The 22175-nt window shown below is 43.0% G+C and overlaps 1 long non-coding RNA gene across 1 annotated transcript; it reads right to left on the bottom strand.

The window, feature by feature from the left end:
• Window positions 1-238: 238 nt before the first annotated feature.
• On the bottom strand, window positions 239-2178 carry LOC142760775 (uncharacterized). Its single transcript, XR_012883394.1, has 3 exons — window positions 2111-2178; window positions 600-658; window positions 239-294 (listed from the first exon to the last, which is right to left on the bottom strand). It is a non-coding gene; the product is annotated as an uncharacterized LOC142760775 (long non-coding RNA).
• Window positions 2179-22175: the final 19997 nt, after the last annotated feature.

The raw sequence follows: 22175 nt of genomic DNA on the forward strand, positions 1-22175 counted from the left end.
GGTCCGTTCCTTTCTCCAAGTAACTAACGCTGGGGCCCTGATGGAAATGTTTACAGTTACTAAGAAGCGGGCAGACCCCTTTTTTTCAGCATTGTGGCCGGGCCCCTGACTGCCGTACCAGCTGTACTGCCCTGATGGTGACCCTGAAAGCACATGATCCACAACTACTTGAGAGTATTCCTTCAAACATGTGATACGTGAAGATACTCACAGAGATGCAAAGAAATTCTCTCTGTATTCCTCGGTACGCAGTCCGGCTCTCTTGAAATACATGAGGACCATGGCCAGCAGATACTAGTGGAAGAAGACAAAGACAAGAAGTTAGAATTTGGAGATAGAGAAATGGTCTCTTCTTATGTCTTATCTTTATGTGGTGATTCTATTTATATGTTTATTAATATCAATCCATAATCCTAACACATAAATCACAGGATTATCCTCATTGTTCTGAATCTAATATTATTATCTTACCAAGGATGTAGATGTAAAGTAGAATATCTCTTAATGCCACATAAACCCTTTTATTCAAATCTGATCTTTCTTGTCAGTCATGTCTATATCTGGCTGATTGTCTATTTGTTTTGTCATTATAAAATTACCTTGTCCGAAATCCTCAAACAGATGTCCTTGGCCAAAAACAGCTGGATGTGCTCATCATCTACGAAAAAAGTTCATTTCAAATTCTTTAAATCCAAAATAGTTTATATACAAAGAATTAAAGGTTAAGTAAATGCTTAACCCCTTAATGACCGCCGATTAGCCTTTTCACGGCGGTCATTAGTGGGCTTTATCCTGATGCAATAGCCGTTTCACGGCGCTGCATCAGGATAAATAAACAGAGAAGGGAGCCGTTAAATCTCCCTGCTCTCAGCTGCCAGATGTAGCTGAGAGCTGGGGCAACCCTGCTCGAATGTGTGAGATCGATATTAGTATCGATCTCACCCGTTTAACCCCTCAGATGCGGCGCTAAATAGCGTGCGCCGCATCTGAGTGGTTTTGGAGAGAGGGAGGGAGCTCCCTCTCTTCCCACCGGCACCCGGCGAAAAGATTTTGAAGGGAAAACAGCCCCTCATTTTCAGATGTTTTTTGAGCAACTCGCGTTTTTAGCAGCGTTTTTCGCAGCATTTTTTACGGCCGTTTTTGGAGCTTTTTTCATTGGAGTCTATGAGAAAACAGCTCCAATAACGTCCCACGAAGTGCACTTCTTTAGACGAGGCTGTAATTTTACGAGTCGTCTTTTGACAGCGACGCGTAAAATGACAGGTCGTCGGCACAGTACATCGTAAAGCCCATTGAAAGTAATGGGCAGATGTTTGCCGACGTATTGGAGGCGTTTTTTTCAGACATAATTCGAGGCGTAAAACACCTCCATTACGTCTGAAAATAGGTCGTGTGAACCCAGCCTAACACTCGCTGGAACACTGCAGCTCCTTTACTTTGCTTACTATAGGGGTGCCAGGAGCCAGACCCCCACTGATAAAATATTGATGGCTTATTTTTAGAATAAATTGTCATATGTTTGTACATGAGAACAAATGTAAATTACAGCAGAAGATTTCACTTAGTGTGATCAAATTCCCCCTCCCCTCCTATCGGACAATACATCAAAATAATAAAATAAAAATGTACTCACCTCAACGCTCCACTTCGCTTCTCCCCACTGGCTCATCTTAGGCTCTCCCTGCGGGCAACAGCTCATACAAGGCACTGGCGCAGAGTGTTGTATGTGACGCAGCACTGAGGTAGTTGAGTGCTGCATCACATATATGGCCCTGTATGTTGTATGAGCCGCAGCATGCTGAGAGGGCATAGGGAGAAGAGGAACGGTGAGCATATATAGATTTGTTATCTTATGTCCGATCCTGGGAGAAAAGGGATAGGGCTGCGGTCACGTTCACACACCCTGTGAGTGCAATTGTTACCCCACGATTGTGGTGAACGGCCAGCTGAAAGATGCGGCAAAATTATTATGAGGCATTAGCTTCTTATTAAATGTGTCGCATCCTAATCCAGCGAACTGTTTATTAAGACCGGGGTATGAAACGTCAGTCCTAATAAATCCCCCTCGTTGTGTCTGGTCAGAATCATTGGAAGGTGCAGTGACTCTTACCGAGGAGATTGTAGAAAGCAGTCCGTTCTTCTGGCTGCAGGGTATGCTCCTTCCTTCTCTTCCGGCACTCGTCTATCATGTAGGTCAGCGATCTGTGATAGAAGAAATAGATATTACAGTCAGCAGTCCAATGTAAAAATATAAAATCTTTATTTTCATGATCGAAAAGGTCCATTTTGTAAAACATTTTGGGTACAGAATTACATAAGAGTACAGAAAGTATAAATGCAGCGTACATATAAAGAACTGAGGTGAAAGGCAATATTCCCATGCAGGAGAGTAGTCTACATGACTCCAGGCCCCCTACGAAGAGGACGGATTCAACAGCCGCATAGGAGTACAGAGAATGAAGAGAAAGTTACAACAACAAAAAAGAAATAGAGGAGGGTGAGGAGCAGATTAAAGTGAGTGGGGTGTCCCATCATGACATCCCTCAAAGTAAAGAGCGCTACTCAGGCTGCCGCGCAGTACTCAGCTCTCGTATAATGTCTTTATAGGAGTCAGAACCCTGAAAAGCAATCCAAGGAGTCCATGTTTGGCGAAGAAATAGATATTACAGTCAGCAGTCCAATGTAAAAATATAAAATACAGACAATTATGTGTTAATAAGTTTACAATGAATTAAAAATGAAATGAATAAATGACAGGGAAATCTTAGTAAAATCCATGTTTAAAGAGGCTCTGTCACCAGATTCTCAAATTCCTATCTCCTATTGCATGTGATCGGCCCTGCAATGTAGATAACAGTAACGTTTTGTTTGTTTTTTTAAACGTTCATTTTTGGACAAGTTATGAGCTATTTTATATATATGCAAATTAGCTTTACTAGAGAGAGTGTGTCTTCTCCAATTTTGCAGCATAAGGCAATGAGGTTGCTTTACCACATGCCAATGCTGCAATTTTGGGAATTGCTCCCTCTAGTTACCAGTACATGGAAATGTTATAAATTAGAATATAATTTATAATATTTTCAAACTTGTGAAAAAATTAAAAAAATTAGAACAATGTGTAATCATTTATATACTAACTGTTTAACTAAAAAAAAAAAAAAAAAAACTCTAGTGACACATTCCCTTTAAGCTTTGTATGACCTTGGTAGAAGGACGCGTCACCCTTATAGGACGTTTATTCTCATGGGTGAAGAGGTTAATAAGAAGCTGATAGATTAGATTTGTAATGGTTTGTAACACGGCCTATTTACGGACGTAATTCGGGCATTTTAACCCCCGAATTACGTCCGAAATTACGGCTTGAAAGCGTTGACAAACATCTGCCCATTGAAAGCAATGGGCTGACGTTTGTCTGTTCACACGAGGCGTATATTTACGCGTCGCTGTCAAAAGACGGCGCGTAAATAGAGGCCCGCGCCAAAGAAGTGTCATGTCACTTCTTCAGACGTAAATGGAGCAGTTTTCCATGGACTCCATGGAAAACCAGCTCCAGTTACGTCCATAATGGACGCGGCGTTCAAGCGCCTGCACATACCGTTACGGCTGAAATGACGGGGCTGTTTTCTCCTGGAAACAGCCCCGTAATTTCGGCCGTTACGGACGCTGCCGTGTGAACATACCCTTAGTATGGATTTGATATGTAGTGACTGCAGTGATATAAAATCTTGTACTGACGTCTCGTCCACATGAAGAGTGACCATCTCTCTCTTCCTCTTCCTCGCCATCTCTTCTCCTCTTCCTGGGAAACTTAAATAGAAGAGAATATTACCATGAATATTTGGCAATGTGACTGACTGTGCGCATACCAATACCATGTACAGGCTGGGGTGGATTATACATAAACCATACAAGTAATTTGAACGACACACAACTAAACTTTTAAACGTGGGTTGACACGAGGGTCGTCCACAGCTTTATTAATTATTTATTATTTAAGTATTTTCAAAATAAACTGTTTTCCTATTATACCCGTATGCCAGCCCGCCTAAGGAAGGGCATGTAGGTCAATTCTTTTAATATCAAATTACCGCCTGCTGTGGCATGAGTTTACAAACGAATCAAATGCCTCATGACCAGAAAAACTACAATTCCTTTTACAAACTTGGAGTCGCTAAACAACATGACAATTGTACGGAGTATAATTCCGTATAAAATACACATAGTACTTCAGAGACAAATATATATATATTATTTATTTATCTTTTTTTTTTGTCTCTTATTTAAAACATTTTGTATAAGTAATTATTTTTATATATATATTTCTCTTTTCTTTTCGGTTTTTTTTTTTTAAAGAAAAATTAGGTTCAACACAAAACAAATAGGGAAGGAGGGTGGGACAAGTAACGGCCAAAAGAGGAAGATGACTGCCCGCCCTCGCCTTATAAACCCAGAAGGGGAGGATGTGCAAGACCACCCTAAAAACTACCCAAAAAACGTTCAGTGGGGCGGGTGCCCTCTATGCCTATAGGACCCATGGCCCACCTAAATTTATCTTGGACAGACCCACCCCTAGCAGGATATATCCCTCCTTTAACCGCTTCCGTGCCACACAGTCACAGTACAAAAACGTATATTAATATAAATATGTAATATGTGCGCTGGACTGACATTATAACTGGGGCGTAGCTATAGAGGGTGCAGAGGTAGCAGTCACACCCAGGATCTACTGCCATAGGGGGCCCAAAATCCCCTCTTCCATAAGAAGACACCAGTATTATAAATGACACATGGTATAGAGAGGGCCCTGTTACAGATTTTACATTAGAGACCAGGAGCTTCAAGTTATGCCTCTGCATTATAAGATATGTTACTACACACATACTAAATATTATATACATACATATATATATATTATAGGAAAAACACAATAAACATCCCTCTTACATTATCCATATCCCCGGACCCATTTTAAAACTTGGTTGAAAATAAAAAAAGAAGAATCACAGGACAGCTGCACTGAGGTATAAAATGTATATACTATGAATATTAAAGGGGTTTACTCATAATTGAGTGTTATGGGATATTACTAGGATATGACATAACATTCTGATTAGTGGGGTCTGATCTCCGGGACCCCTGCGATCCTGAGAATGAAGAGACAGCATTGTGTAATCAATTAATCAGACTATGTTGTAGTTCCCTGCACACCGGGGCGGGGGGGGGGGGGGATTGCCACTACGAAGGGTAAAAGTGAAGACATGGGGTGATGGTGCTGGCAGACTGATCAGAATATGGTGGAAAATCCTATTGATATCATTTTCTAGAATGGAAACCTCTCTAAATACAGAATAATAATAAGCATACGGTCCTACAGCTTGGGATCCATCAGAAAGATCTGAGGAAGGAGATGATACGTCGGGTTATTTTACTCTTGTCTCCTTAGTTTATCCAGATTTTGAGTATTTAGGTGAAAACCTTTGAGTTTATTAATAAAATACAATCCATTTCAGTAGTGGAAGAAGCATCTGTGTCTGTGTCTGGGATGACGTGGATCAGTCATTATGGTTAGTAAATGGCGGCACTTTACCTGTGAAGTCTTGAAGACAGTTGGTGTTGTCTCTCAGAAGACGCAGATACGCAGTAGTGTCTTCTCCTCCGATAAAAATAAACGTTTGTCAAGTCGCTTTGAAGAACAAAATGGAGCCTGTCTTATCTCTGAAAAGAGCAATCGCAGACTGGCACCAACTGATGATTTTTCTCTATCTTTAAATTAAAATCCTGCGATTCTATTGGTTGTTGTTTGCGGCACTTGCCATGATGATTCATGCCTCAGCAAATTTAAAGGGAAAGTACACTGAAATAATGTCATGGTGCGTTTTAATATAAAATTGATATATAATGTATGTAACTTTGGTGTAGGTGCTGGAGTTAGAAGCATGTTGACTGATGTCTGACCTGGCGGAGGATGTCATCTTTACCATTTAACATCTTGCAGGCCTCTCATAAATTTGACGCATCCTCAAATCCAAAAATCTGTTGGACGTGGGTAAAATGTGCAAAAACTGAGGACCAGAAGCTTTATAATGTGATCTTATCATTTCTATTCAGATTTACAAGAAATTGACTGGCATTGTTGTCATACATGTGCCCCCATATGTCATACATTCATAGCCATATATATTTCTATTATATAAATTCTCTATATACTATGTATTGTCCTGATCTCTATGTACAGTGACATAACTATTAGTATGCTGGTTGCATAGGTAGGGAAATGTAGTGTTATATTGTTACATGGTGTCCATTCAGATGAAAGTCAGGCATAAGATATATTGCATTTATTCACAGCCCGCCACACAGGGTCTTGATGTTAGTCACCGCCAGGATGTTGTGTGTTGCGGTACATACAAGGTCCTTGTGCTGGCTGGCATCAGGACCATGTGTGCAGCGGAGCCCAAAAAGCAGAGAAGCCAGCGAGGAACAGTAAGTAAATAGAGCGGTCTGAGTTAATTTCCTTTAGTATAATCTGGGGTCTTATTAATTTTGGGTTTGATTTAGGGGTCTTGTCTGGGGTCTGGAATTATTTAAGGAACTGGTCAGGGGTTTGAACTAACTTAGGGGTCTAGTTAGTGTGCCCCTGTGATGCCGATTCTTGCGAGACTCATCATTGGTTTTAATGATTGTTTTGACTGCAGCATAAAAGATGATATATATTTTTTAGATATAATTGTGGCTGTTTGGCACTAATTTTATGTACAGTGTAGGTCACTTTTCCTTTTTCTATTCTTCACCTAGCCAAGACCGCCAAGACGACTTCTCATAGCCATGACTTGTCTGCATTTCGACACACTAACATCTTTGGTTCTTTTCCAGAAGAACACTACAAAGTGGAAAAATTATCAACTTCGGCACAAAATGTTGGAGTATAAAAATATATACATTTTATTACAAATAGACATGACAGAATAAAAAGATGAGTCACACAATGAGAAGGCGTCAGCCTATGCTAGACCAAAAAGTAAATGTAATGGGCATGTTTATGCATATTTGTAGCAGGATGCAGATATAAGTGTATATCAAAGTCCAAGGGGGACAGCCAAGCCGCATGGGAAATGCATCAGATAGTTGTTAGATGTGAGATAGTAGTCAAAATGTGCAGTGATAGACAGTACAGATATATAGCTTATAGCCACATGCTAATATTACCTATACACATCAATAATGGGGCTAATGGTTATATGCTGCAAAATCCAAACGACTGAATGACATCAAACTACCAACATGAGATAACAGACAAGTGTAAGGAATAAGTACATACCAAAAGTCATGGTCTCGCATAGGAGGGACGCCAACACCCAACGCGCGTTTCGGCGAATGCCTTCGTCTGGGGGTGGCATCATCCTAGCGGGACCTCCTCCTATATCCTACCTGGCCCATGTGTTACAGATCAAAAATCACCGGTCACAAGCGGAAGGAGGACGCCGGCGTCAGATAGGGGGTACAAAGATGGCCGCCGCCCCACTTCCGGAAGCCGCGTCTTCAGGGAGGATGTAGGACAGCGATGTCTGAACACAGAGCGGACGGAAGGTGCGTAAGCCACTCCCCCCCATCTGCGCACCCGCCCACCGCTGAGTCCAGTAAGTCAGATCAGGAAAAAAGGAAAGTATATGTGACGTACTCACAAAACATCATATGGGATTGTAGCAGGTACCTAATGCGTAACCAGGAAGCAGAGAACAGAGTGGACATGAGTGTGATACTATCTAGACATATTGTAAACATTGTTTTGTGTATGCATATAATGTTTTGAAGAAAAGTGGGGAATGTCCTACAGTAAGGGATGATGATGGTGATCAAGCCAATGTATATAGCAAAATGCTGAAACAGAAAATGGTGAAGGTGCACATGGTGTGAATATGTAGTGAGAATAAAAACCGCATGTGAAGAAAGAGAAGGGAGACGGTCCAGGATGAAAGCAATAACTAGGGGACCGATGTGTGACGAAATTAAAAAGCCAAAATCAAACAATAAACAAGTGAAAGATGAACTAAAAAGACAACCGACCATAGAAAGAAGACAGAGGGAGGGGGGGGGGTTTCGGGGCATGTGAGTGAATGGATATATTGGTAAACACGCTATGGATGGGATAAAAGTAAATGTGTGTATGGAGGGAACATATTTAGAACCAGAAATAAGATCATAATCCGTGGAGTGTATATCTGTTCAATGTGAACAATTTTATATATGTGTATATATAAAAATGAGACGTGACATGAAAACACATATGTGCTCTGTAAATAAAAAATGCAAACGACATGTTTGTATATATAACAACGTGAGTATGAATTACATGCATGGTGTGGGAAATGGAAAAAAGGAAAAGAAAAGAAGGGAGGGTGGAAAGGGAAAAGGAAGGGCAGGGAGGAGAGCTGGGAAAAGGTTGGGAAGAGAGGGCAAGAATCAAAACACTAATATGATACAAAATTAATAAGTATATCACTCATATACACTACCGTTCAAACGTTTCGGGTCACCCAGACAATTTTGTGTTTTCCATGAAAACTCACACTTATATTTATCAAATGAGTTGCAAAATGACTAGAAAATATAGTCAAGACATTGACAAGGTTAGAAATAATGATTTTTATTTCAAATAATAATTTTCTCCTTCAAACTTTGGTTTCGTCAAAGAATGCTCAATTTGCAGCAATTACAGCATTGCAGACCTCTGGCATTCTAGCTGTTAATTTGCTGAGGTAATCAGGAGAAATTTCACCTCATTCTTCCAGAAGCCCCTCCCACAAGTTGGATTGGCTTGATGGGCACTTCTTGCGTACCATACGGTCAAGCTGCTCCCACAACAGCTCTATGGGGTTGAGATCTGGTGACTGCGCTGGCCACTCCATTACAGATAGAATACCAGCTGCCTACTTCTTCCCTTAATAGTTCTTGCATAATTTGGAGGTGTACTTTGGGTCATTGTCCTGTTGTAGGATGAAATTGGCTCCAATCAAGCGCTGTCCACAGGGTATGGCATGGCGTTGCAAAATGGAGTGATAGCCTTCCTTATTCAAAATCCCTTTTACCTTGTACAAATCTACCACTTTACCAGCACCAAAGCAACCCCAGACCATCACATTACCTCCGCCATGCTTGACAGATGGCGTCAGGCGCTCTTCCAGCATCTTTTCAGTTGTTCTGCGTCAATCAAATGTTCTTCTGTGTGATCCAAACACCTCAAACTTCGATTCGTCTGTCCATAACACTTTTTTCCAATCTTCCTCTGTCCAATGTCTGTGTGCTTTTGCCCATATTAATCTTTTCCTTTTATTAGCCAGTCTCAGATATGGCTTTTTCTTTGCCACTCTGCCCTGAAGGCCAGCATCCCGGAGTCGCCTCTTCATTGTAGATGTTGACACTGGCGTTTTGCGGGTACTATTTAATGAAGCTGCCAGTTAAGGACCTGTGAGGCGTCTATTTCTCAAACAAGACACTCTAATGTACTTGTCTTGTTGCTCAATTGTGCAGCGGGGCCTCCCACTTCTCTTTCTACTCTGGTTAGAGCCTGTTTGTGCTGTCCTCTGAAAGGAGTAGTACACACCGTTGTAGGAAATCTTCAGTTTCTTGGCAATTTCTCACATGGAATAGCCTTCATTTCTAAGAACAAGAATAGACTGTCGAGTTTCACATGAAAGCTCTCTTTTTCTAGCTATTTTGAGAGTTTAATCGAACCCACAAATGTAATGCTCCAGATTCTCAACTAGCTCAAAGGAAGGTCAGTTTTATAGCTCCTCTAAACAGCAAAACTGTTTACAGCGGTGCTAACATAATTGCACAAGGGTTTTCAAGTGTTTTCTAATCATCCATTAGCCTTCTAACACAGTTAGCAAACACAATGTACCATTAGAACACTGGAGTGATGGTTGCTGGAAATGGGCCTCTCTACACCTATGTAGATATTGCATTAAAAACCAGACGTTTGCAGCTAGAATAGTCATTTAGTACATTAACAATGTATAGAGTGTATTTCTGATTAATTTAATGTTATTTTCATTGAAAAAAACTGTGCTTTTCTTGCAAAAATAAGGAAATTTCTAAGTGACCCTAAACTTTTGAACAGTAGTGTATGTATGACTGCTTAGGGAGAAACAAGAATATTGAAGCAAAGGACACGTCCGTATACGGTAGCAGTATTCAAATAGTGTCCGGTTTCTTCTTGCGTTCTTCCTATTGAGTCACCTCAATAAATCCTTTATAGGGCTATATGTATCCAGTCCTGTAAAGGAAAAAGGAAGACAGGGAGAGGGTAATCAACAACATGAAAAATACAATACATGGCATGATTCAAAAATCAGGACCCGCTAGGAGTCAATGGTTATAGAAACGGTGCGAAGCTCAGAGATTCATTCAAGCCATGTGGATACATTGTCCCAAGGGTCCATATCCAACGAGTCTCGCATTGTGCCAGCTTATGTTTAACAGCACCTCCCCTCATACCCGATATGATGTGGTCAATCCCTCTCACCTTTAATTGAGATGGATCACAGGAATGATGTAATCTGAAATGTCGGACTACTGGTTTGAGACCTTCCAAATTGTCCACTTCTGTCGCTCGCTTGATGTCGGACATATGTTCCCTTACTCAGACCTTCAATTCTCTGGATGTAAGGCCAACATAGATTTTGGGACAGGGACATACCGCATAATACACTACAGCATTTGTGGTGCAGGTTATTGAATAGGTGATGTAGTATATTTTTGTACCTGAGGCATTCGTGAATGTTGATGCCTTCTCTACATTTGGACATGCAATGCAGTGTCCACAAGGATTACAGCCCCATTTCGGGCCCTCAGTCCCAAAAGGATACTTGGTTTTGATTGGATTGTAGTGGCGCCTCACCAGGTGGTCCCTCAGGTTTTTAGAGCATCTTGCTGTAATGCTTGGGTGTCTGGTGATGAATCTCTCCAGTGTAGGGTCTGTCAATAAAATGGGCCAATATCGTTTAAAAATTTCCCTAATTTGTAACCACCTTGAGTGGTAGCTGGTTATAAACCTTACCTGTGTTTGTGTGTTTGTCTTTTTCTTTGGAAAGAGGTCATCTCTAGAAGTGTGTTTCGCCCTGTGATATGCCTTTTCAATGGACCTCATACTATATCTGCGGTTAAGGGAACGATTTTTTAAGTCCTCTGCCTGTTCTTCAAACAATTTGTCTGATGAACAGATTCTCCTAATCCACAGAAATTGTCCAATGGGGACTGCCTGAATAGTCTGTGGGGGATGGGAAGAAGAAGAGTGTAACAATAATCTGACAGAGGTCTCCTTACGATACACATCGCTTTGCAGAAAGTCATGTATATCCTTGACAAGTTTAATATCTAGAAATTCTATTTGTTTGCAGTGGAATTTATAGGTAAATTTCAGGTTTAATGTATTCGCATTCAGATTAGTCATGAATGCATCCAACTCAGACATCACTGTCCCACATCCTCCCTGATGACACGGCTTCCGGAAGTGGTGCGGTGGCCATCTTTGTACCCCCTATCTGACGTCGGTCTCCTCCTTCCGCTTGTGACCGGTGATTTTTGATCTGTAACACATGGGCCAGGTAGCATATAGGAGGAGGTCCCGCTAGGATGATGCCACCCCCAGTCGAAGGCATTCGCCCAAACGCGCGTCAGGTGTTGGCATCCCTCCTATGCGAGACCATGACTTTTGGTATGTACTTATTCCTTACACTCGTCTGTTATCTCATGTTGGCAGTTTGATGTCATTCAGTCCTTTGGATTTTGCAGCATATAACCATTAGCACCATTATTGATGTGTATAGGTAATATTAGCATGTGGCTATAAGCTATATATCTGTACTGTCTATCACTGCACATTTTGACTACTATCTCACATCTAACAACTATCTGATGCATTTCCCATGCCGCTTGGCTGTCCTCCTTGGACTTTGATATACACTTGTATCTGCATCCTGCTACAAATATGCATAAACATGCCCATTACATTTACTTTTTGGTCTAGCATAGGCAGACGCCTTCTCATTGTGTGGCTCATCTTTTTATTCTGACATGTCTGTTTGTAATAGAATTTATATATTTTTATACTCCAACATTTTGTGTCGAAGTTGATCATTTTTCCACTTTGTAGTGTTCTTCCAGTTGTGTATTTGATCAACGCACCAAGTCTTACTTGGTTATTACTACGGACTTCTCATAGTGCCACAAACACGGACTGATATAATGTACTAATACTTTGATATGTATCATCACTATTGAGTCAAATCCCTCCGTGGGTATTTTTGGGGTTTCCATTCTTTCTTTTTCAGCACACTTTACACCCATTCCCCACTCTCTACACAAAATCCCCATACATAGTTCTCCAGATAGTAACCATTTGTGCCCCACACAGTAATAGTACTTTTCCTTTTGTGTCCACCCAGTCCTTTAATGCCCCCTTAGAGTAATGTCTCCTCCCCCAATATTAGTGCCCACTTTGCGCCCCTGAAAAATAAAAGAACGTATGCTCACCTAAACCACTTAGGCACTTGGGCACTGGGTGGTCGCCCCATTCGTCCCTCTGGTAATCTGTCACTGCCTGTATTATAGATGCAACACCCAAACCTCCCGCACTTCATCAGAACCAGAGTTAGAGCACCATGCGAACTTAAGTCCAGTTCTGTTGAAACACGGAGGTCCAGGTGTTGCGTCTGTAACATGATCTCCAAAAGCACATGTGTTACGCCAGTCTGAAAGCGGCCTGAAAGCACCACAAGCTGTTAAAGTACTATGGTACTAATAAATAAAGTTTATAAAGTCATAAGTACATTTCGCTTCTTGAAGATGTGTTTTTGTTAAAATAATGTCTATGAAATGATCTACTTTCACAGTTGCATGTAAAAGATGGAAATTTGACTAAAGAGGCCCAATTCTATAGTGGTTAAATAAACCAATGAACTTAAAAGCAAAATATAAGGCGGCCTTCTTTTTCAAAATCGTTAGCAACTATACTATATATCACTAGTAGTACAAAAGATAAAGACATGTTTCTAGATAAATCAATAACACTTTATTTAACAGAAGATTCCCAGAATAGGCAATTATGTGGATATGTGATGTGTCTGATCACTGGGGCACCACTGGTCACTAGAACGGGGGTCTTGAAACCCCCATTCTTCGTAACTGTACATCCCCCGTAGTGAGGAGAAGCTTGAATGGGGCAGATGTCACCCTTAATTCTATGTCTATGGGACTGTTGGAAATAGCCCAGCGCGCTCCATGTAAATAACTCTCTCCAGTGGCCAAAAATCTGAAAGAGAAGGAGAAAAAATATATATTAGTACAAACTTGGGGTCAAATTTGCCTGCTTCCCTTGACCATACCCACCAATAATAACTACATTAGTAAACATGGTCTAGAAGGTCAAAACCTGGAAGACAAAAAATAAATTATAATTTATTTTTTTCCAATAAAAACTCACCTCAACGTGACTAGCAGCCTCTGAGTATGACTGATGGACCTCCTCATCACCGTGTCCTCTCCGAGATGGTGTTTTTGCAGAATCAAGAATTATTAAAGCCTCCATGCGAATTCTACTGGGAAGTTGAAAATAAACAAAATAGATTATGAATTATTTATACTCAAGAATACACTTCTAAAAATTACAACCTTAAAGATATCTCAAAATTGTAAAAAAACTTATACTGAAGTCTTAACTGATAAAGTTGCGCAAAATGGCCCCTCTTTTACTTATTTCAACAGTCAGATGCACGTAACATTGGTGGCTCCTTCTAGTTTGCTCCTATGAAGACATAAGAAGGAAAATACATTAAAAACAATATAATTTCACCGTATTAAACAAAACATACGGCAAAATAGGAAAATATATTCTTCGGGTTACACACCTAGCGCATTTTATGCCAACAAATAATGTTAACAATGATATTCATTTGGAGGAGCATTTGTGGCTTCCTAACCTTTAGCACTGCCGCAAAACAATTTGCCTCTATCATAAACACTAATCTATAGTGGATATAAAAAGTCTATACACCCCTGTTAAAATGCCAGTTTTTGTCATGTTATAAAATCAGTACAAGATGAATAATTTTCCACTTTTTCCACCTTTAGGCCTTATGAATTTATTTTACTTTTACTGCGGAAAGGGCTGCCCCTTCTCTCTATCCTGCACTGATAGAGAGAAGGGCTGCCGATTAGTGCAGTGCAATTTTGCAGCGAAAACGTGCCCGTAAATACTGGTGGAATACAGGTGACACCGGACCCGTATTTACGGGCACGGGTCCGTAAATACTGGTGCAATACGGGTCGAATACGTGTGACCAAGGACCCGTATTTACGCCAGTATTAAAGGGAGGACATAAATATGTTCGTGTGCTTGAGGCCAGAATCGACCCTAGGATAGATGGCACCCTGTGCGAAATGATCTTTCGGCGCTCCACCCCATCAATAAAAAAAAATGACCCATAAAAAAATCATAATGCCCCTTTCGTGCCCCCATACAGTATAATAATAATATTTAATAATATAATATATTACAACCCCTTCAAGGACACAGTATTTTGTCCCCTAATTGTGCCCACAGTATTATGCCATCTGTAGTACACCTACACAGTATAATGTCGGCTTAGTGGCCCCCACACAGTATAGTGCCACCTGTAGATTTTGCCATACAGCCTCCCTGTAGACAGTGCCATAATTCCCCACCTCCTTTTTGTAGATCGTGCCATACAGCCCCCCACCTCCCCCTTGTAGACATTGCCATACAGTCCCCCACCACCCCCTTATAGACAGTGCCATACAGTCCCTCACCTCCACCTTGTAGATCGTGCCATACAGTCCCCGCACCTCCCCCTTGTAGACAGTGCCCCCAAACAAAAACAAAAATTGTACTCACCTAGGCCCCGTTCCCATGACGAACTGAGCTGCTCTATGACGGGACCCTGTAGCCTAGTACAGAGTTTCCCAACATTTTCGGACTCGAGGCAGCACTGGAAAAACAAAATTTCCTCAGGGCCCCCCTACCAAAAATTGTTTTGAGAAAGACTGAAAACGGCTAAGAACAAGCACTCCACTCGTAGGGCATGTTCACACACGTTTTTTTAAGGCAAAAAAAATCTGCCTCAAAATTCCTTCAGCAACTAACAGCGTTGTGTGACCTTTTTTTTGTGTTTTTTCTTAAGCTGTTGAAGCGAATGCAAAAGACGCAGGAAAAAAAAAGCTGACCCTGATAGCTGGCGGGCAATAGACATTCAAAAAAGGACAACTGTGCAGGTGCACACAAAATACCCAGATTTCCCAGCTATAAAATAAATGTGTGGAAATAAGCTAAGATATAACTTTTATTTAGTCTGAGTAAAGGATTAATCCTTTTAGCTAGATTAAATAAAAGTTATATCTTAGTTTATTTCCACACTTTTTTTTGATACCCGGGAAAGCTGGGTATTTTGTGTGCTCCTGCACAGTTATCCTTTGTAGGTAGTGCCACACAGCCCACAGCTCACAGCCCCCCTGTAGATAGCAAATCCCCCCCTTCCAGTAAAGATAGCGCCACTGTAGCTCCCTGAAGGAGCGGAATCCCCGTGTGGCCGGGGATTCCGCTCCTGGAGCGCTGCTTGATGCCTCTGTCCATATATGGACAGTGACATCAGGGAAAACTCCTGTCCTGGGATACCTCCCTGCTCTGCTATAGTGCCGTCGCTACCGCTATAGCAGCCACAGCAGCTGATAGCGGCGCCACCGCCCTCATGCCCGGTGTTACCGCTAGCAGCAAGTAGTTGCAACGGCGTGGGGATACACACACCCGCTGGCGCCCCTCTTGCGGTGTGGCGACTGGCGCCCTGTGCGACCGCAGTGGTCGAACATAACTAAGGTCAGCCATGCTTGAGGCCTTCTCAACTTTTTCAATAATTTCTCAATGGATTTTGTTGTGTGATATCACGCTGCAACAACTGATATTTTATTTCACATATAGCGAAAGGTAGTAATCCAAAAATAGGTTTTTAACGTTTCGGTCTATACATTCGACCTTCTTCAGACACGTATTATGACCGTGGATAAGGATATGCTGCGCTTGTGACCTCAGTCGCTGTAAGGTAATTGTCCCATTACTTTTGGATTACTACTTTTCGCTATATGTGAAATAAAGTATCACTTATTGCATAATACCTTGGAGTGCTGAGTTCCCATGTTTTATACATTGGCGTGGAAGCCTACTCACGCACCCTTGAAACACGGAGTGCTGGGGAATCAAGAAAGCATCATGCTGCAACAAGTTATCAGAGTCAAGTTAACCCCTTCAGGCAGGGGCGTAGCTAAAGGCTCATGGGCCCCGATGCAAAAATTCTTATTGGGCCCCCATGGACTCCATGGAAAAACAGCTCCAATTACGTCCGTAATGGACGCAGCGAAAGACGCCTGCACATGCCGTTACGGCTGAAGTTACGGTTTCTGTTTTCTCCTGAAAACAGCACCGTAATTTCAGCCGTAACGGACGCTGCCGTGTGAACATACCCTCAGGGCTTAAAATGTCAGGGGAAATAGCCCCAATACATGTGTCCGCCCCAAAAAAATGTGTGCATAGGAGACAGCATAGCATATCTTTAGCACTACGACCCTATAAACTATGGATAGGATTAGATACATTGGTTCAGCAGACAGTATCACACATGATAGGATTAGATACAGTGGTTGAGCAGACAGTATCACATATGATAGGATAAGATGCAGTGGCTCAGCAGACAGTATCACACATGATAGGATTAGATACAGTGGCTGAGCAGACAGTATCACACATGATAGGATTAGATACAATGGCTCAGAAGGCAGTATCACACATGATAGGATTAGATACAGTGGCACAGCAGACAGTATCACACATGATAGGATTAGATACAGTGGCTGAGCAGACAGTATCACACATGATAGGATTAGATACAGTGGCTCAGAAGGCAGTATCACACATGATAGGATTAGATACAGTGGCTCAGCAGACAGTATCACACATGATAGGATTAGATACAGTGGCTGAGCAGACAGTATCACACATGAGCGGATTAGATACAGTGGCTCGGAAGGCAGTATCACACATGATAGGATTAGATACAGCGGCTCAGCAGACAGTATCACACATGATTGGATTAGATACAGGGCCCAGCAGACAGTATCACACATGATAGGATTAGAGATAGGGCCCAGCAGACAGTATCACACATAATAGGATTAGATACAGTGGCTGAGCAGACAGTATCACACATGATAGGATTAGATACAGTGGCTCAGAAGGCAGTATCACACATGATAGGATTAGATACAGTGGCTCAGCAGACAGTATCACACATGATAGGATTAGATACAGCGGCTGAGCAGACAGTATCACACATGATCGGATTAGATACAGTGGCTCGGAAGGCAGTATCACACATGATAGGATTAGATACAGCGGCTCAGCAGACAGTATCACACATGATTGGATTAGATACAGGGCCCAGCAGACAGTATCACACATGATAGGATTAGAGATAGGGCCCAGCAGACAGTATCACACATGATAGGATTAGATACAGTGGCTCAGCAGACAGTATCACACATGATAGGATTAGATACAGTGGCTCAGCAGACAGTATCACACATGATAGGATTAGATACAGTGGCTGAGCAGACAGTATCACACATGATAGGATTAGATACAGTGGCTCGGAAGGCAGTATCACACATGATAGGATTAGATAGAGCGGCTTAGCAGACCGTATCACACATGATTGGATTAGATACAGGGCCCAGCAGACAGTATCACACATCATTGGATTAGAGATAGGGCCCAGCAGACAGTATCACACATGATCGGATTAGATACAGTGGCTCAGCAGACAGTATCACACATGATAGGATTAGATACAGTGGCTCAGCAGACAGTATCACACATGATAGGATTAGATACAGTGGCTCAGCAGACAATATCACACATCATAGGATTAGAAATAGGGCCCAGCAGACAGTATCACACAAGATACGATTAGATACAGGGCCCAGCAGACAGTATCACACATGATAAGATTAGATACGGGGCCCAGCAGACAGTATCACACATGATCGGATTCGATACGGGGCCCAGCTCACTGACATTGCAGCTCCAGCGCTGGACCCAGGAAAGGTAAGAATAATAATTTTGCTTCTTTATGTGTTACTGATTATTTTTGTGTGTTTATGTTTTTTTACAGGTTCGGTTGTTGGACTTCGGATTCGAGGACTTCAATGACGGCGTTTTTTTTATTCTCAATAAAATGGTTAATGGGGGTTGTGTTTTTTTATTTCAATAAAATATTTTTTCTATGTGCTTGTATCTTTTTAAACTTTATTATCACCGCCTTAGTAATGGCCGCCGGCTGATTGACAACGTCCATTACTAAGGCGGGGCTTAATGTTAGCCGGTGCCGAGGCTAACACTAACCCCCATTATTACCCCGGTACCCACCGCCACCAGGAATGCTGGGAAGAGCCGGGTACGAACCAGTACCCGTCCATCTGTAGTGACTGGCAGGCACCGGGGTGGCCGAAGGCTGGTAGTATTAGGCTGGGGAAGGCCAAAAACAGTGGCCCTTCCCACCCTGGTAATGCTGCCTGGTGCTGCTGTGTTGTATCTGGCTGGTTATAAAAATTGGGGGGTACCCCACATCGTTCTTTCCATTTTTTTTTATTTTTTTTTAAATGACGTGGGGTCCCCCCCATTTTTCATAACCAGCCAGATACAATAAAGCAGCAGCAGCCTAGCATTACCAGGGTGGGAAGGGCCACTGTTTTTGGCCTTTCACCTCCTGATATTACCAGCCTGCGGCCACCCCAGTGACGGACCATCACTACAGATGGTCAGGTACTGGATGGTACCCGGCTCTTCCCAGCACCCCTGGTGGCGGTGGGTACAGGGGTAATAAAGGGGGTTAGTGTTCGCCTCTGCACCGGCTAACACTAAACCCCGCCTTAGCAACGGACGCTGTCAATCAGCCAGCGGCCATTACTAAGGCGGTAGTAATATAGTTTAAAAAAAAACACAAAGACATAGAAAAAATATTTTATTGAAATAAAAAAAAAAAACACACGACCCTCATTAACCATTTTATTGATAATAAAAAAAAGACGTCATCGAAGTAGTCCTGGAATCCGCCGTAGCCCAACGACCGAACCTGTAAGAAAACACACAAGAAAAACGATTAGTAACACATGTGTTAGGCTTAGATACACGGCCCATGTCTGATACTGTCTGTGTGACCCTGTATCTAAGCCTACCACAACGTAGGCCTAGATACAGGGTCCAGCAGACAGTAATCTTATACAATATAAGATTACTGTGTGCTGGGGCCCTGTATCTAATCCTACAGTGTGGTAGGCTTATATACAGAGCCCAGCAGACAGGATTACACATGGGCCATGTATCTAAGCCTACCATGTGATTGGCTTAGATACAGGGCCCAGCAGACAGGATCACGCATGGGCCATGTATCTAAGCCTACCATGTGATTGGCTTAGATACAGGGCCCAGCAGACAGGATCACACATGGGCCATGTATCTAAGCCTACCATGTGATTGCCTTAGATACAGGGCCCAGCAGACAGGATCACGCATGGGCCATGTATCTAAGCCTACCATGTGATTGGCTTAGATACAGGGCCCAGCAGACAGGATCACTCATGGGCCATGTATCTAAGCCTACCATGTGATTGGCTTAGATACAGGGCCCAGCAGACAGGATCACACAATCTGTGATCCTGTCTCATGGGCCCCCTAAGCCTGCTACATTGTAGGCTTAGGGTATGTTCACACGGCCTATTTACGGACGTAATTCTGGCGTTTTTGCCCCGAATTACGTCCGAAAATAGTGCCTCAATAGCGCTGACAAACATCTGCCCATTGAAAGCAATGGGCAGACGTTTGTCTGTTCACACGAGGCGTATATTTACGCGCCGCTGTCAAATGACGGCGCGTAAATAGACGCCCGCGTCAAAGAAGTGACCTGTCACTTCTTTGGCCGTAATTGGAGCCGTTATTCATTGACTCCAATGAATAGCAGCGCTAATTACGGCCGTAATGGACGTGGCGTTCAAGCGCCTGCACATGCCGGTACGGCTGAAATTACGGGGATGTTTTCAGGCTGAAACATCCCCGTAATTTCAGCCGTAACGGACGCCCTCGTGTGAACATACCCTTAGGGGTTGTGCAGTCCCTAAACATTGATGGCCTATACACAGGATAGGCCATCAATAGCTGATGTGTCTCACGGGACCCGCAAATCAGCTGTTTTGAAGGGGCCGCAGCACTCGTATGAGAGCTGCTTCCCCTTCATTTCACTACTCGCTCACACTGTGAATCGCCGACACCGATTCACAGTGTGACCGGAATGACGTGACCGGAAAGAAGGGGAGCAGCTCTCGTACGAGTGCTGCGGCCCCTTCAAAACAGCAGATTGGCGGGTCCCGGGAGTCGGACCCCGCCAGTCAGGGCTAATCTTACCTTCCTCTTCGGCCGCGGCGGGAGTTCTGTGCTCTCGATGCTGTGCGTGGCGCATAGCGCTGTGACATCATGCGCTGCGCACAGAACCTGACGTCAGGACCTCCGCTGCGATCCGGAACCAGGAAGGTAAGTAAAGTCTGTTACTATAGTAACAGGGGCCCGCGGCCAGAGTTACTATAGTAACTTTTTATTGATGTGGTGCGGGGGGCCGTGGGCCCCCTGGCTTCGGGGCCCGGTCGCAATTGCGACCGCTGCAAACCCTATAGCTATATGTATGAGGGAAGGGAAGAGGGAGAAAGTATATGATCTGAATTAATATGTAACTTTTATTTGTATGCATTAAAATAGAGATAATTGTAAAAATCCTTGGTGTAAGAGGTATGTGTGAGTGACCCCCAAACTCACATACCTTGGCTATATAAAGTATGGTGTCAAAATTGCTGAGTTTGCAAAGCAGTAGTAAATTGTAAAGTGGCAGTACCGCAGGATTAGGCAATAATAACCTGCTGCACTGCTATATGGCTGCACTGCTGTATAATGTGAACAGGAGCCTACAAGCAGCGCTTTATAGCTGTAATCTATTGTGCTAATCAAGAGCACAAATGGCAGCCCGAGGCTGCACTGCTATGATGTGCTGGAAACCTTGACAGAATTGCTATGCTGTAACAACTGAAGAGCAACAGTTTAATTGTAAACAAACTGTGGTTACAGTGTAAGTAACGGTAGCAAATATATAGAATGCACGGGCTGAGTACATGAGAGCCACTCCTGCCTGCAGTTTCTTGCAGGACATGACAGTGCTGTTAGTCAGGTTTGAATATACCAACGCATCACGGAAACCATAACAAAATTGTTATGGTGTAGCAAACTGAAGAGCAACAGTTAATTGTGAGGTGACAGTGTAAGTAACAGTAGCATATATTAGGATGCACGGGTTGAGTAAATGAGAACCACTCGTGCCTGCAGTCTCCTGCAGGACATGACAGTGCTGTTAGTCAGAATGAATGTACCAACGCACCACCGTGCATGTCTGCCGTATTCCGTGTGAATGGTCAGCATACAGCTGCACTCTCACGCCGCCGTCCCTGTGTGTCAGAGCGGTAGCGTGGAGATCAGCTGTGGTTCCCTGAATGTGCCCGCGCCCAGTTGTCAGCTGAGACGCGGCACAAGTTCTATACCAAAGTGCAGGTCCACTGTAAGCGGACCTGAATTGAGCATGTAGCCCTATTCCCGTATTAGAACGGAATAGGCAGCATAGAGGGAGCCGCACGGCAAGTACACCGGCGGTCAGATTGGAGCGGCGGCTGGAGGAAACACAACCAGCCGCTCGTGTTGTGACAGCAGGGTGCGCTGTGCTAACAGCACAGTCGCGCTGCAGACTATCAGCTGTCAGCCGGATAAATAGAGAGCAATTGCAAAATTCAATCGATTAGCCTGAGGAGGCAACTTGAGCCATATATTACACAAGGACAGTTAAAAGGATTAAACACCCGACGCGCGTTTCGGCAGCATTCTGGCTTCTTCTAGAGGTCCCTAGAAGAAGCCTGTCCTTGTGTAATATATGGCTCAAGTTGCCTCCTCAGGCTAATCGATTGAATTTTGCAATTGCTCTCTATTTATCCGGCTGACAGCTGATAGTCTGCAGCGCGACTGT

The sequence above is a fragment of the Rhinoderma darwinii genome, chromosome 4 (assembly GCF_050947455.1).
Source record: "Rhinoderma darwinii isolate aRhiDar2 chromosome 4, aRhiDar2.hap1, whole genome shotgun sequence".
Lineage (NCBI taxonomy): Eukaryota > Metazoa > Chordata > Amphibia > Anura > Rhinodermatidae > Rhinoderma > Rhinoderma darwinii.